This window comes from Mesocricetus auratus, unplaced genomic scaffold, assembly GCF_017639785.1.
Source record: "Mesocricetus auratus isolate SY011 unplaced genomic scaffold, BCM_Maur_2.0 contig_6878_pilon_obj, whole genome shotgun sequence".
Taxonomy (NCBI): Eukaryota; Metazoa; Chordata; class Mammalia; order Rodentia; family Cricetidae; genus Mesocricetus; species Mesocricetus auratus.
Window position 1 is genome coordinate 4,623 of NW_024432283.1, and position 12,389 is coordinate 17,011.

The 12,389-nt window shown below is 48.3% G+C and overlaps 1 non-coding gene and 1 pseudogene across 1 annotated transcript; one reads left to right on the plus strand and one right to left on the minus strand.

Moving 5' to 3' along the window:
* Nucleotides 1–2,088: 2,088 nt before the first annotated feature.
* LOC121138320 lies at nt 2,089–8,930 on the minus strand (annotated as a pseudogene).
* Nucleotides 8,931–11,519: 2,589 nt separating this feature from the next.
* Nucleotides 11,520–11,590, plus strand: Trnaa-ugc. The gene has a single exon. It is a non-coding gene; the product is annotated as a tRNA-Ala (tRNA).
* The last annotated feature ends 799 nt before the right edge of the window (nt 11,591–12,389 follow it).

Here is a 12,389-nt window from a genome sequence, read left to right on the forward strand (position 1 = left end):
TCTCCAAAATTTACAAAGAACTCAAGAAGCAAGTCTCCAAAACAGCAAAGGACCCAATTAAGAAGTGGGCTGCAGAACTAAATAGAGAGTTTTCAATAGAGGAGTCTAAAATGGCTGAGAGGCACTTGAGAAAGTGCTCAACATCCTTAGCCATCCGGGAAATGCAAATCAAAGCAACTCTGAGATACCATCTCACTCCTGTCAGAATGGCTAAAATCAAAAACACCAATGACAATTTATGCTGGAGAGGATGTGGTGAAAGGGGGACACTCCTCCATTCTTGGTGGGAGTGCCAACTGGTTCAGCCACTTTGGAAAGCAGTATGGAGATTCCTCAGAAAAATGGGAATAAACCTACCACAAGACCCAGCAACTGCACTCTTAGGCATATATCCAAAAGATGCCCATTCATATAACAAAGATGTCTGTTCCACTATGTTCATAGCAGCTTTATTTGTAATAGCCAGAACTTGGAAGCAACCTAGATGTCCCTCACCCGAAGAATGGATAGAGAAAATGTGGCACATCTACACAATGGAGTACTATTCAGCAGAAAAAAATAATGGAATCATGAGATTCGCAGGCAAATGGATGACACTAGAAGAAACCATCCTGAGTGAGATAACCCAGTCACAAAAAAGAAACATGGCATGTACTCTCTCATATATGGATTTTAGACATAGATCTGGGGAGTGCCAGCCTACAATCCTATTGCCAGAGAGTCTGGGAAACAGAAACTTCATTTACTGGCTGGTTAAGTACTGAGCTGAACTCAAGAAAGCCAGTATCAGAGAGGGAGGACTGATGATCAAAGGGATTAAGACTGGGCTGGTTGAACCCCCAGAAACAGCTGACCAGACAAAGGTTAACTCTTGAATCCCAGGCATCAGCCTGGGAATCCAGCATGGGACTGATCAAGACCCCCTGAATCTGGGTGTCAGTGAGGAGGCCTAGGGAATCTATTGAGTCTTGGACAGCAGATCAGTACCCATCCCAAGTATACACACGGTCTCTGGACTCCCATAGAACAATGTGAGGTGCACTCTCACCCTGAACTCTTGGGGAAGGGTCTAGGCCCTGCCCTATATGAAATGACAGACTATGGACACCCCCATGGAGGGCCTCACCCTCCCTGGGGGAATGAGGGGATAACGGGGGGTGGGGGGAGGGCACGGGAGGAGGGGAGGGAAAGGGAGAGGGACCTCATACTGACTTGTGAAGCAACCTTGTTTCTTATCTAAATTTAAAATGGAAAATAAAAAGAATATTAATTAAAAAAAAGAGTTGCTTTGGTCCTGGTGTATCTTCACAGCAATAAAACAGTGAACTGAGACATCCTGGAATACTACAGAGATCAAGGCTGGTGGACGACCTTGCCCCTTTGCTGCTTCCTTCCCAGCTTTGTGAGGGAGGCAGTGGCAGAACATCTGGAGCACAAACTGCACTTTCAACCACAGCAGCCAGGAATGGCTCACCGGAAGGGTGTGTTACAGAAAGATCTGAAGGAGGTGTGGAAGCCAGTTACATGGCAGGAACTTGACTCTGACCGAGGGGTGTCCAGTGCAATGCAAAGGTCCCGAAGCTCATGTGTTGTTGGTGCATTCTAGAAGCAGCAAGGAGTGTGTGCCAAGGACCTGAGATGCAGAGGTTAGATCTGCTGGGGCCTTGAAGGCCACTCAGGGCTGAGGGCACATCGAGGGCATGCTGAGTGAAAGGAGCCGACAGGATCCTAACCAGGTAAACTCTGTGCACTTGCTTCCTTCCCTTCAGGGTTGGATCTCTCTCTCTCTCTCTCTCTCTCTCTCTCTCTCTCTCTCTCTCTCTCTCTCTCTCTCTCTCACACACACACACACACACACACACACCACTGCCTCCACCCCTGCCACCGCCCCAGATCTCTGCAAGGTCCCTTTGTTTCCACTGTCCCCCAATCCCACACACAATTCCCAAGATCTTCAGAGGATTTATCTGCCCCCAGGCAAGCTAAAGCCAAATCAATCCCTATCCTGACCACTCGTGGCTTATGGACCAATGGGCCCCACCGCCACCCGAGGGTTCAAAGATGTCAAGCAAGGATTAGGATGCGGGCAGAGTGATAGTCACTGAGGTCGATGGGCAGACAGGGTCAACCATTTGTAAAGCCCCAGAGAGAGCCCAGGGAGCAAGTTTACTGCCTGGCCAGCCTTATACTCACAGCCCAACACCCATCCATACCTTTCTCCTCTTTCTCCAATTCTCCCTGGAGATACTCTGCAGAGAAACAAAACAGAACAGATGTGCAATGTGGGAGACTGTCTGGCCAGGAGACCTCCTCTCCCCACATACTCAGAGCCCACGCGACTCCATATAGATACTCTTAGAGGTCAAGAGTTACAGGTGCAGAGCCAAGATGGGAACACAGGGAGGAGTGACTCCCAAGCGTGAAACTCAGATGACTTTGTCATCAGTGCCTTCCCCGAACAATCAGGATTTTGTACACCCCACCTCCTGGTTCCTCTTTTCAGTTCAAGAAAGACAGACCCTTAGGTCCCCAGTACCCACCAGGAGCACACCCCTTCCACCCAACACCTCACAGTCAAGCTCACACCCAGGCCCCATGCCTTTGAACTTCTTTAGCAATCCTTTTAAGACGAAACTCTTGAGGGAAACATTCCACACTTTATTCTTCATCTCAGATGAGACTGTGGTTGGCTTGGAGCAAGGCATGCTGCTGCATCTGCAGTACAAGGCCCCTGAGGAAGTCCCAAGAACACCTTCCCACTCCACTGCCTATGACAATTAGGGTGGTGCTATAGTTTAGATACGTGTAATCCTAAAGACCTGTGTGTTAAAGGCTGGATTCCAACTTATGCTCTATTAGCAGATAACATAACCTTAGGGGGTGGGGCTGGGGGAAGGACTTCCATGACTGCCTTTGAAGAGACTATCATCCAGCTGACTGTCTTATTCTGTCTTTTCTTCCCTCTATCTCCCTCTCCCCATCCCTTCTCTCTGGCTTCCTAGCTGCTTCCTGTAAGAGGAAAAAGGAAAAGCAACTTTATGCAGGAATTCCCATAGCCAGGTAGGTGGGCCTTGGCCTTAAAAGGTACCCAGGTAAGGAAGTGGGGATTGGGGGTCAGGAGATGAGAGATGATGTTGGGATAAAAAGAAAAGGCCGGGGGAGGGGCACAAACCAGCTTGGAAAGACCTAGGAACGGTTAGGTTCACTCACTTGCTTAATGTGTTTTTGACTTCCTGAAAGAAAAGAGGGAAGGAAGTGAAATCATCATAATACAACATCTATTCACCACTGAGAAAACATGACTTGCCCCTTACCTGACTCACGGAAAATAAACCATGCCCCACTGACCACAGGCGCTTGGTTTCTAGCTATGGCTAGCTACCGGATGTTATGTCAGCTATAGTACCCTTCAACTCTGGCCACAGATAGGCAAAGCTATGGTTAATACTAGCATGGTTACCACCCAAACAAGCCATGGGGTCTTGTTTGTTTCTTTTTTTGTGTCATCGTCATCCCTCCCCAGACAGGGTTTCACTGTATAGCTGTCTGTCTTGGAATTCACTGTGTATACCAGGCTGGCCTCGAACTCACAGAGATTTGCTTGCCTCTGCCTCCTGAGTGCTGGAGTTAAAGGTGTGTGCTATTAACCTGAGCCTGGTGACTGTTTTTTTATTGATTATTTATTTTTAAAGAAATGTTTATGTATATGTGTATTTTACCTGCGTGTGTGTCTGTGCCCAGAGGTCAGAAGAGGGCGCCAGATCTCCTAAAACTAGAGTTACAGAGTTGCAGGTGATGAGTCACCATTTTGGTACTGGGACTCAAATAGCCAGTGCTGGTACTGCTGAGCCATCTCTCCATCCCCAACTTTTTTTTTAATGAAATAGAATAGGAGAGTGAATTATAGGTAGCAAAGATAAGGATTATTTCCCGAGATTGGTCTCAAATGTGTGTATACAGAATAAATGTAAAATAAATTATAATGTCTGGTAACCATGAAAGTTTTTTGTTGTTGTTCTTGCTGTTTTTGCTTTTAGAGACAGAGTTTCTCTGTGCAGCCTTGGCTGTCCTGGGACTCACTCAGTTGACCAGGCTGACCCCAGACTCACTGAGATTCACCTGCGTCTGTCTCCCAAGTGCTGGGACTAAAGGTGTGGGCCACCACCACCCAACAACCATGAAAGTTTTATCACATCACTTCTAGCCTTCCAATCCCAGGAGAGTCAATGCCCTTTTCTACAATCCCCTTCCTCCTGGAGTTTGACTGCTCTCCAGCAGCCTCTCCTAATGCCTAGGGCAAAGGACTCAAGGCTGTGACTGAGCCAGCCTTACCTGGAGGAAGTCTAGGTCAGGCTTCTGAGCTGTCTCCTGGATCTGGCTGCTGAGTTTGGACAACTGAGTGATCTCAACCTCCAGCTGGGCCAGGTTCTCATTCTGCTTCTGGGTCACTTCCCAGGACAGCACCTCCAGTCGGCCTAGAAGCCAGTCCTCCTGCTACACCAGAAAGGCCCACAGTGCCTGGAACTCTGCGCCCACCTTCTCTTTCTCTGCTGCCATCTGCTTCTGTCTCGGGAAGAGGAGAGGTTGGCACATGACTTAGAGAGGGGACTTGGGCATGACATTAAGACAGGGGACTGGAGGAGGCATCCTCCGGGGCAGAGTTGCTTCCCCTCACCAGGGAAACAGGCACACCCACACGTGCACACTGTGCACACCCCTAATTAAAATAGCCGGACTCTACAAGCTACAGCCTGAACACATGTTCCTCTCTCCCCAGCCAAAGATGTCCTCTGGTGTTTCTTAGGACATGGGCTCTACCCCTCCCTTAGGGCATCTTTAAACTCCCCACAACTACCTCAGGCTGCAGCTTCCATCATGAAGACTAAATCAAAGGTTGATTTTTCTTCCTCTGTATATTCATTCAACTATCTTTCACCTTCTGTTTTAGAGACAGGGTCTTACCATGTAGTCCTGGCTGGCCCAGCGCTTTCTATGTAGAACAAGCTGACGTTGAGCTCACAGAGATCTGCCAGCCTCTGCTTCTACTTCCCAAAAGCTGGGATTAAAGGTGTACCCCACTACCACTGCCTGCAACTCCATCCTATTTTTTAAAATACTATTGTGGCTTCAATTATTATGGAAATTCAAGGTCAGAATGCAGAACTCTGGAGGTACAGGGAGAGAAGAAGAAAACGTCTGTAAGCAGAGGTAAGAGCTCATCCACTGGGCAAGGGCACATACTCTGTACAAGCTTAGCATTGTGATCTTTCTATTATCAGATATTAGGAGTTTTCACATTTTTAGATGAACTCCTTGAATTTTTTTTACACAAGCACACTTGTGTAGCAAAATCCCAGGAAACAAGAATTCTAGTGGCTATCAACAAGTATCCTGTCCCCCACAAGGCAAGCTCAATGAAAGGTCCTCTCCCAGGCAATTACAGAGGAAGGAAGAGAAGGGTAGAAGAGGAGCTGTGAAAGAGTGAAGTCAGGAGCCCTGCGCTCAGATCACGGCTCCCAAGGCTTCCCACAGTACGCCTACCTTGCCTCCATTATCAGACCTTGAATGGCAGCATCAGGAAGGAGCACTTGAATTCATCCACCCTGACCCAATGAGGTCAGCACGCTTCTTATTCCATTTTAGGGTGAGGAGACCCACCCTAGAGATAGGTAAGCTAAGTTTCTAAGGCAGCGTAGTCTGACTCTTAAGTCTACTTCTGTTAACTCTATGACATTGACTCCCAAGGGAACAACCCAAGCAAAAGTGTTTGTCAAAATAGCTCTCCATGTTTGTGTTAGTGGTGAGCATCTATAACTGTAGCACTCAGGAGAATGAGGTCCTGCAAGAACAAGGCCAGCCTGGGCTACATAGCAAGGTCCAGGCCAGCATGGGCTACATAATGAGACACCACCTTTAAAAACTGGAGGGGGGTAAGATAGGGAGGAAGGGAAGAACCTGAGAACATATTCCCTCTGTCTTGCCATGTGGCACCCTCCATCTTGCTTTGGTTCAGGGAGAAAGCCCTCATGGGGCAGGAGAAAGGCTAGGTGGGGCTGGCAGACAGAGAGAATAAATAGAAGGAGAAATCAGGGAAGAGAGAAAATCAAGGAACAAGAGAGAAAGGAGGAAGTCCTCAGTGGCATGCCACCCAGCTACACAGTCAGTCATGGAGTACGAGTGAAAGTGAAATTTACAGGAGAGAAAGATAAAAGCCCAGTTGCAAAATGTTGACAGAATAAGTAATGACAACAGTAGACAAACCAAAACACCTCCAGACATTACTGGATGGGGAAAGGGCATTTTTCAGATGAAAGTATTCTTCTCCTATCCTGACTTCAGCCCACAAAATTTGTACAATTATAAAAATCCCTGTTTATCAACCGGGTGTGGTGGCACATGTTTTTAATCCCAGCACTCGTGAGGCAGAGGCAGGTGGATCTCTGTGAGTTCAAGACCAGCCTGGTCTACAAAGCAAGTTCCAGGACAGCCTCCAAAACAATGCAGAGAAACCCTGTCTCGAAAACCAAAACCAAACCAAACCAAACCAAAACCTAAAGTTTGGGCTAGGGGGATATCTCAGCAGGTAAAAGACACTTGGTTCATAAGCATGGCAATTTGTTCAATCCCTAGAGGTGGAGGGCAGAAACTGATACAAAGTTGCCCTCTGACCTCCACATGCAGACTGTGGCACATGCATCCCACAATATAAATTAATTTTTTTAAAGAATAAGAGGTTTTGCCCAACCTCTATTCCCTGCTTCATGAACAAATGACTTAGCCCTAAAAAGCCCTAAAGGTCCCTTCCATTCTTTCAGCACTATTTATTGAGCTAGGGGGTGAATTTGTGAGATAGAAATTTTCTTTTCAAATTGAAGGTGTCGGACACTAGAGGCTACACAGAATCTGAGTCCCCAAGCCTCCTGTCCTCTGCCACAGCCAGGAGTTTCTCTGATCCCTCCTCACCATTTTCTCCCTTAACCTCTAATTCTTAAATCAAAGCTTTGGAAATGTACATTTTCTGCCAGGTGGTGGTGGCTCATGCCTTTAATCCCAGCACTTGGGAGGCAGAAACAAGTGGACCTCTGTGAGTGGATCTCTGTGAATTAGAGGCCAGCCTGGTCTACAGAGCCAGTTCGTAACATGGCAGAATCCGTGTCTCCTTGTTATATTCATGTTTCCACTTAATATGACATTTTCTGTGAAGAAATGCATTCAGTTACAAGATGCTGCTACAGGCCATAATTGGCTGGTTGTGAATGACTGTGTATCCTAAAAATTATTTGAGCAGTCCCTTTCACAAGCTCTGGTTTGTATTATAAATCATATGGCTAACCTTCATGATGTATAACCATATTATCTTTCAGAAATCCACCCTACTGTTTCACACACACACACACACACACACACACACACACACACACACACACACACACACCACACTGCTCTGGGCATCCACAGCCCTATGCCTCCCACACTTGACCTCACCAAAGCTCCTTGCTTTCCCTCTCCTCCGTGGATCAGAACACTTCATACTCTTCCAGTTCTTTCTTCAAGGTCCTCAGCCTGGAGTCCAGCAGCTCCTGTGATATGAAGGGAGACACTGTGGGAAGATAATTCTGGAAACCCTCTCATGTACCATCCTAGAGCCATCTGGGAGAAAGCCAAGGTTCTGATCTGGGATAGATGTCATCTCTGGCTGTGGGATGAACATAGCCTGTGCAGATTATGCTTGTCAGCACAGAGCTAATGCAGGGGCCCTCGAACGGCCCAGGAATCTCACTTCCCCAAGGACATCAGCCACATGGTCTGCACTGAAACTCAAGATTCCCACACTGGTTCAGTCCACCTTGTCTCCTGCACTCCTCTCAAGCAACAGAAAGCATACTTATAGGGGGGCTGGAGAGGGAGCGCACACACCTCTTCTGCGGCTGCCCAGCAAGGGACAGACAAAGGGGAGGTGCCCAGAGCCCATAGGCTTCGCACAACCCAGACTTCTGCAGAACACATACCAGGAAGCCAGGTTGTGGCCCTCTAAGAACCGGGTACTTTGAGTAGTGTCATGCCCCTCCTCGGAAAGGAACTAAGTGAAGGCACAGGATGTGTGGGTGTGCAAGCGGAGACTTTCTCCTAGGCAGAGTTACAACTGCTCTTGTCTGTTGTTTGTAACAGACAAGAAAATCTTCCAAGTCTCTGGGGCCTTCTACAGGCATCTGGCTCTGGGGGACTAAGGGACATGAGGAATGTTCTGGAAAACCGCAGTTTAGAATAACAGAAAGGAGAAGTGAGCTCACCTGTAGGCCTCCTGCCTGTAGTCTGCCAGGAGAGCCTGGAGACTGGAAAAGAGCCAGGGATCCAGGAGATCCTGCACCCACCTTGGCCTCCTGCACCGCCTCCTCCAGTGGCAGCACGGCATGCGCACGATGCTAGCGGGCGCGGACGCACACCACGCATATGGCACGTCCATCATCTTGGCAGTAGAGTTTCAGGAGCTCTCCGTGTTGGGAACACCGTGCAGCCACCGCCGCAGCTGCCACCGCAGGAGTTCCGCGTTCCCCGACGACGGCCAGGGGCAGCCTGAAGCGCAGAAGCAGCGAGGCCACTGTGGCCAGCTGTCGGTTGGGCCGCAGCTGGCTGGGGCGAGCGGGCTCCTGGCACTGAGGGCAGGGCAGTGGGCAGGGCAGCGTGCGGGTCACCGTGCCGATTCCCCCTCCAGGACGCTCCCAGCAGCTCGTGATGCAGGCGCAGCAGAAGCTGTGCCTGCTCTCGACCGACACGGGTTCCCGGAAAAACTCTAGGCAAATAGAACACTTCGCCTCTCCTTGGAGCTCTGCCGCCAGAGCCAGAGCTTCGGCCCCTGCATTCGGCCCGGTCCGCGGTCCCACTGTCGCCATCCGTGTCCTTGAGACATCCAAGTCCTGTGGCGCTGGGGAGGTTCCTGGATGCTACAGTACTCTCCCAGCTGGGCTGGACTCCCGAGTACCCACTGGGTGAGGAAGGGCGTGGCCGGAACCCGGCAAGTTGAGACATGAGCTGAGTGCACCCAGCCAGGAGTGGAGGCAGATGGTGCCCTTTCTCTGTGCTCCCATAGCCACCACCCCAGCTGGGGACCTCCCTCTTATCGACCCCCCTTCCTCAGCTTCTTTAGGCCCCAGTATGACCCAGTCAGCAGTAGGAAACTATCCGGGATAGGTGAGCGAACAAGTCCAGCTGGGCTCCACTCCCAGTTGGGGCGACCTAGGCTGACCCTACATTGCAGGGGCAAAGTTCTGGCTCCCGGGGCAAGGTGTCTGGTTCCCCGAATACTGACTCACCCTGGCACTGCGCTGAGCTAAATTTAGGGTCTAGAATTTGGTTGTACCTCCTCACCCCAAGCACGGCCCTTTGTGTACTCTTGAAATACATCTCTTACAACCCCCCCTTTAATTTTGAACAGGTAATACAATCACTTTTTCTCATTTCATCAGTATTATTCCACCTCCACACCCTCAAAATATCTGTCTCTCCGCTGGGTTCTGCAGACCCTTTTTGAAGTTGCTTCCCTATCTCTTGTTTGTCCCTGGAGGCCACTAGGGTCAGGTTTCCTCCTCCGCCTCTCTCAAAACCTTTCTTGTCAGTGTCACCATCCACTCATGCAATTGTAACCAAAAAGTGCGGACCTCGCTTCTCCTGCTCTCTGATGTATCTGTTCTTCCTGATAGCATTTTCCCCTCAACACACGAGACACTACATTGCCCCCTTCTCTCCAGTCTATGGCCTCCTATTTTCTTCTTTGTTTCTATGGCTTCCCACTCCGCTCCCTGCCCTGGCTCAGTCCCTAGGTCCCAGTCTCAACACTCTGAGATCTCTTCTACAACAGGCCCCCAGACCCTAGCACAAACTGACTCCATGATGGAAGTGCCATTCAGGCTGTAAAACTCAGCACACAGACGGTAACGCCTGCCAAAACTAAAAGAAAGGCCTAGTCCATCAAAGTCCAAATATTACTAGGAAAATCGCAAAATGTACTAATCTTTCTGTTTAGATTCTGTAGTTCTGCTTCTGGCTAACCATTCTTGTTAACCAAAGGATATGTCAACACAGAACGTGTGTGTGTGTGTGTGTGTGTGTGTGTGTGTGTGTGTGTGTGTGTGTTTAAGAGCTCACCCTGGGAAAGGCTCCGTGCTACACTGGAATCTCAAACACCCAGTATAGTTCCTGGCTATTAAAAACTTTCTATTGACTTAAACCCATGACTGAGCAGTCTTTGGTGAATACCCCACAACACTTCTGCTTTTTTGACTATAGAGAGTTCTTTTAGAGCTCATGTCTCCACAGTAAAAATCAGAGCCCTCTGCTCAAACTCCTCCAGTAGCTGCCAACTCTCAGTAAAAATTGAAGTCCTTACAATAACCCAAAGACTCCACCTTCTCTTTGTGCCCATCTCCTATGCTCATGCTCTCCTGTCCTCGTCTCCTACTACTTCTGGTGTTGACCGCAGTGCAGCCCTGTGGGTCTTATTGATATTCCTACATGTCAGAAAGACACCTTGCTTGATTCTCCTCCGTCATGGAACGTTTTAATTTTTCTGCAAATTCAACTACAATTATTTTTAAGATAAGAAACTTTTTAAGCCTGTTGAAGAAACAAGTGAGTTCCGGGTCTAAGGAATGTCACCACCTTTGGGCACACAACTGCAGGTGGTGAGCAGGGCCAGTACACCTACCAAGAGGCCAGAGTGAAGGCCTCAAGGGCTTCAGTGGTGCGTTATTCGCGGGGCCTGGTGGCACACTTGTAATCACAGCGCTAAAGGGGCAGAGGATCAGTAATTCAGGGTTATCTCTGCCTACATGGCCACCTGAAGGTCAGCTTGGGTTCTATGAGACCCAGATTCAAAACGGGGGACATTTTCTGTGTAGACTACAGCCCCCAAGTAGCTACATACATGTATATCAATGAGCTACTTCTTTGTTTGGTTTTCGAGACAGGGTTTCTCTGTGGCTTCAGAGGCTGTCCTGGAACTAGCTCATTAGACCAGAGCTGGTCTACGAACTCACATAGATCCTCCTGCCTCTGCCTCCCGAGTACTGGGATTAAAGGTGTGCGCCACCAACGAACGTCCGGCTTCTTTTCTTTTCATTTTTTTTAACTTGATCGCTTTTTCTATTCAAATCCCTCATCCTTACAGCATGTAATCAAATAATCAAATGTGGCAAAGACTTTTTCATTGGGCTGTAGGGCAACTGACTCATGAGTTCGCCATGCTTAAGCGGTTTGATTAGTTTATATTTGACTTGAAAATGTTACCCAGACACACAAATAACTGCACCACCATCGAATTCCAGTCGACCAGCTCCTTGGCAGGCACTGCTGATCTGTCTTCCAGAAATATTCCTCTCAAATGTTACCTTAACCGTGAAGCCTACAAGCCATCACACACAGATGTAAACGTAAAATTGAGGGGCAGCAAAATTCAATCCGCGATTAGGAACTTTATACGACGTAGTTACTAGAGGAGTCCTGAAGAAATAGTCAGAGTGAGTGGGGATGTAGCTCAGTGGTAGAGCGCATGCTTTGCATGTATGAGGCCCCGGGTTCGATCCCGGCATCTCCAGGTCGCAGCAACTTATTGTTCTTTTCCTCATGATAAATTTACAAACTGATTGCGCAGCTGCGGAAACCCCAGACGGTGGATGCATGGCTTAGAAAAGGTCGTTGGCGGTTACGTGCTTCACCATGTTCACTACTTCTCCCAGCTTGGAACTACTTCCGATGAAATTCGACAATAAGTACGCCCCCGCCCCCATCTCTGATTTTGGTAGAGAAACTTTAAGCAGAAAATGGAAGAAAATAGGGAAGATGGTCAGGCACCAACAGCTGAATTTAAAATGTCCGAGATTTTGTAGTCATGTTAAATTCTCGTTCAACCCGGAACTTCTGACTTTTCCCCAAACCTAGCTCCGAAGAAATAAAGGCCCTGTTACCAGAGTTTCTGGCTTGCTCAGTCAGTAGGGAATGAGACTCTTAATCTCAAGGTCGTGGGTTCGAGCCCCGCGTTGGGCGCGTAGTAACACTTTTAGACCTCAATCGTACCTTGCCAGCGACACTCAGGGAAAAACAATTATACTCTGGAAACTTAGAATCGAAATTAATCTTGTTCTCTCTCAGTGTCAAAATATGCATCGGACTGTTTATCAAACACCTGTTTGTAAAGACCACGAGCCCTGCGCCTCAGTTTTGTTGTGGCAAAATATGTGAAATATTAATAATCAACTTAATAAATATTTTCTTTTAAAAACCAAACGTTGAGCCTTGAGCTGTGCAAGAGCGGCTATAGGTTCGTAGCATTAACTTCATTCACATTGCTGGAACTCGCTCTGTATACCACACTGACTGACCTCCGAACTTGGAGA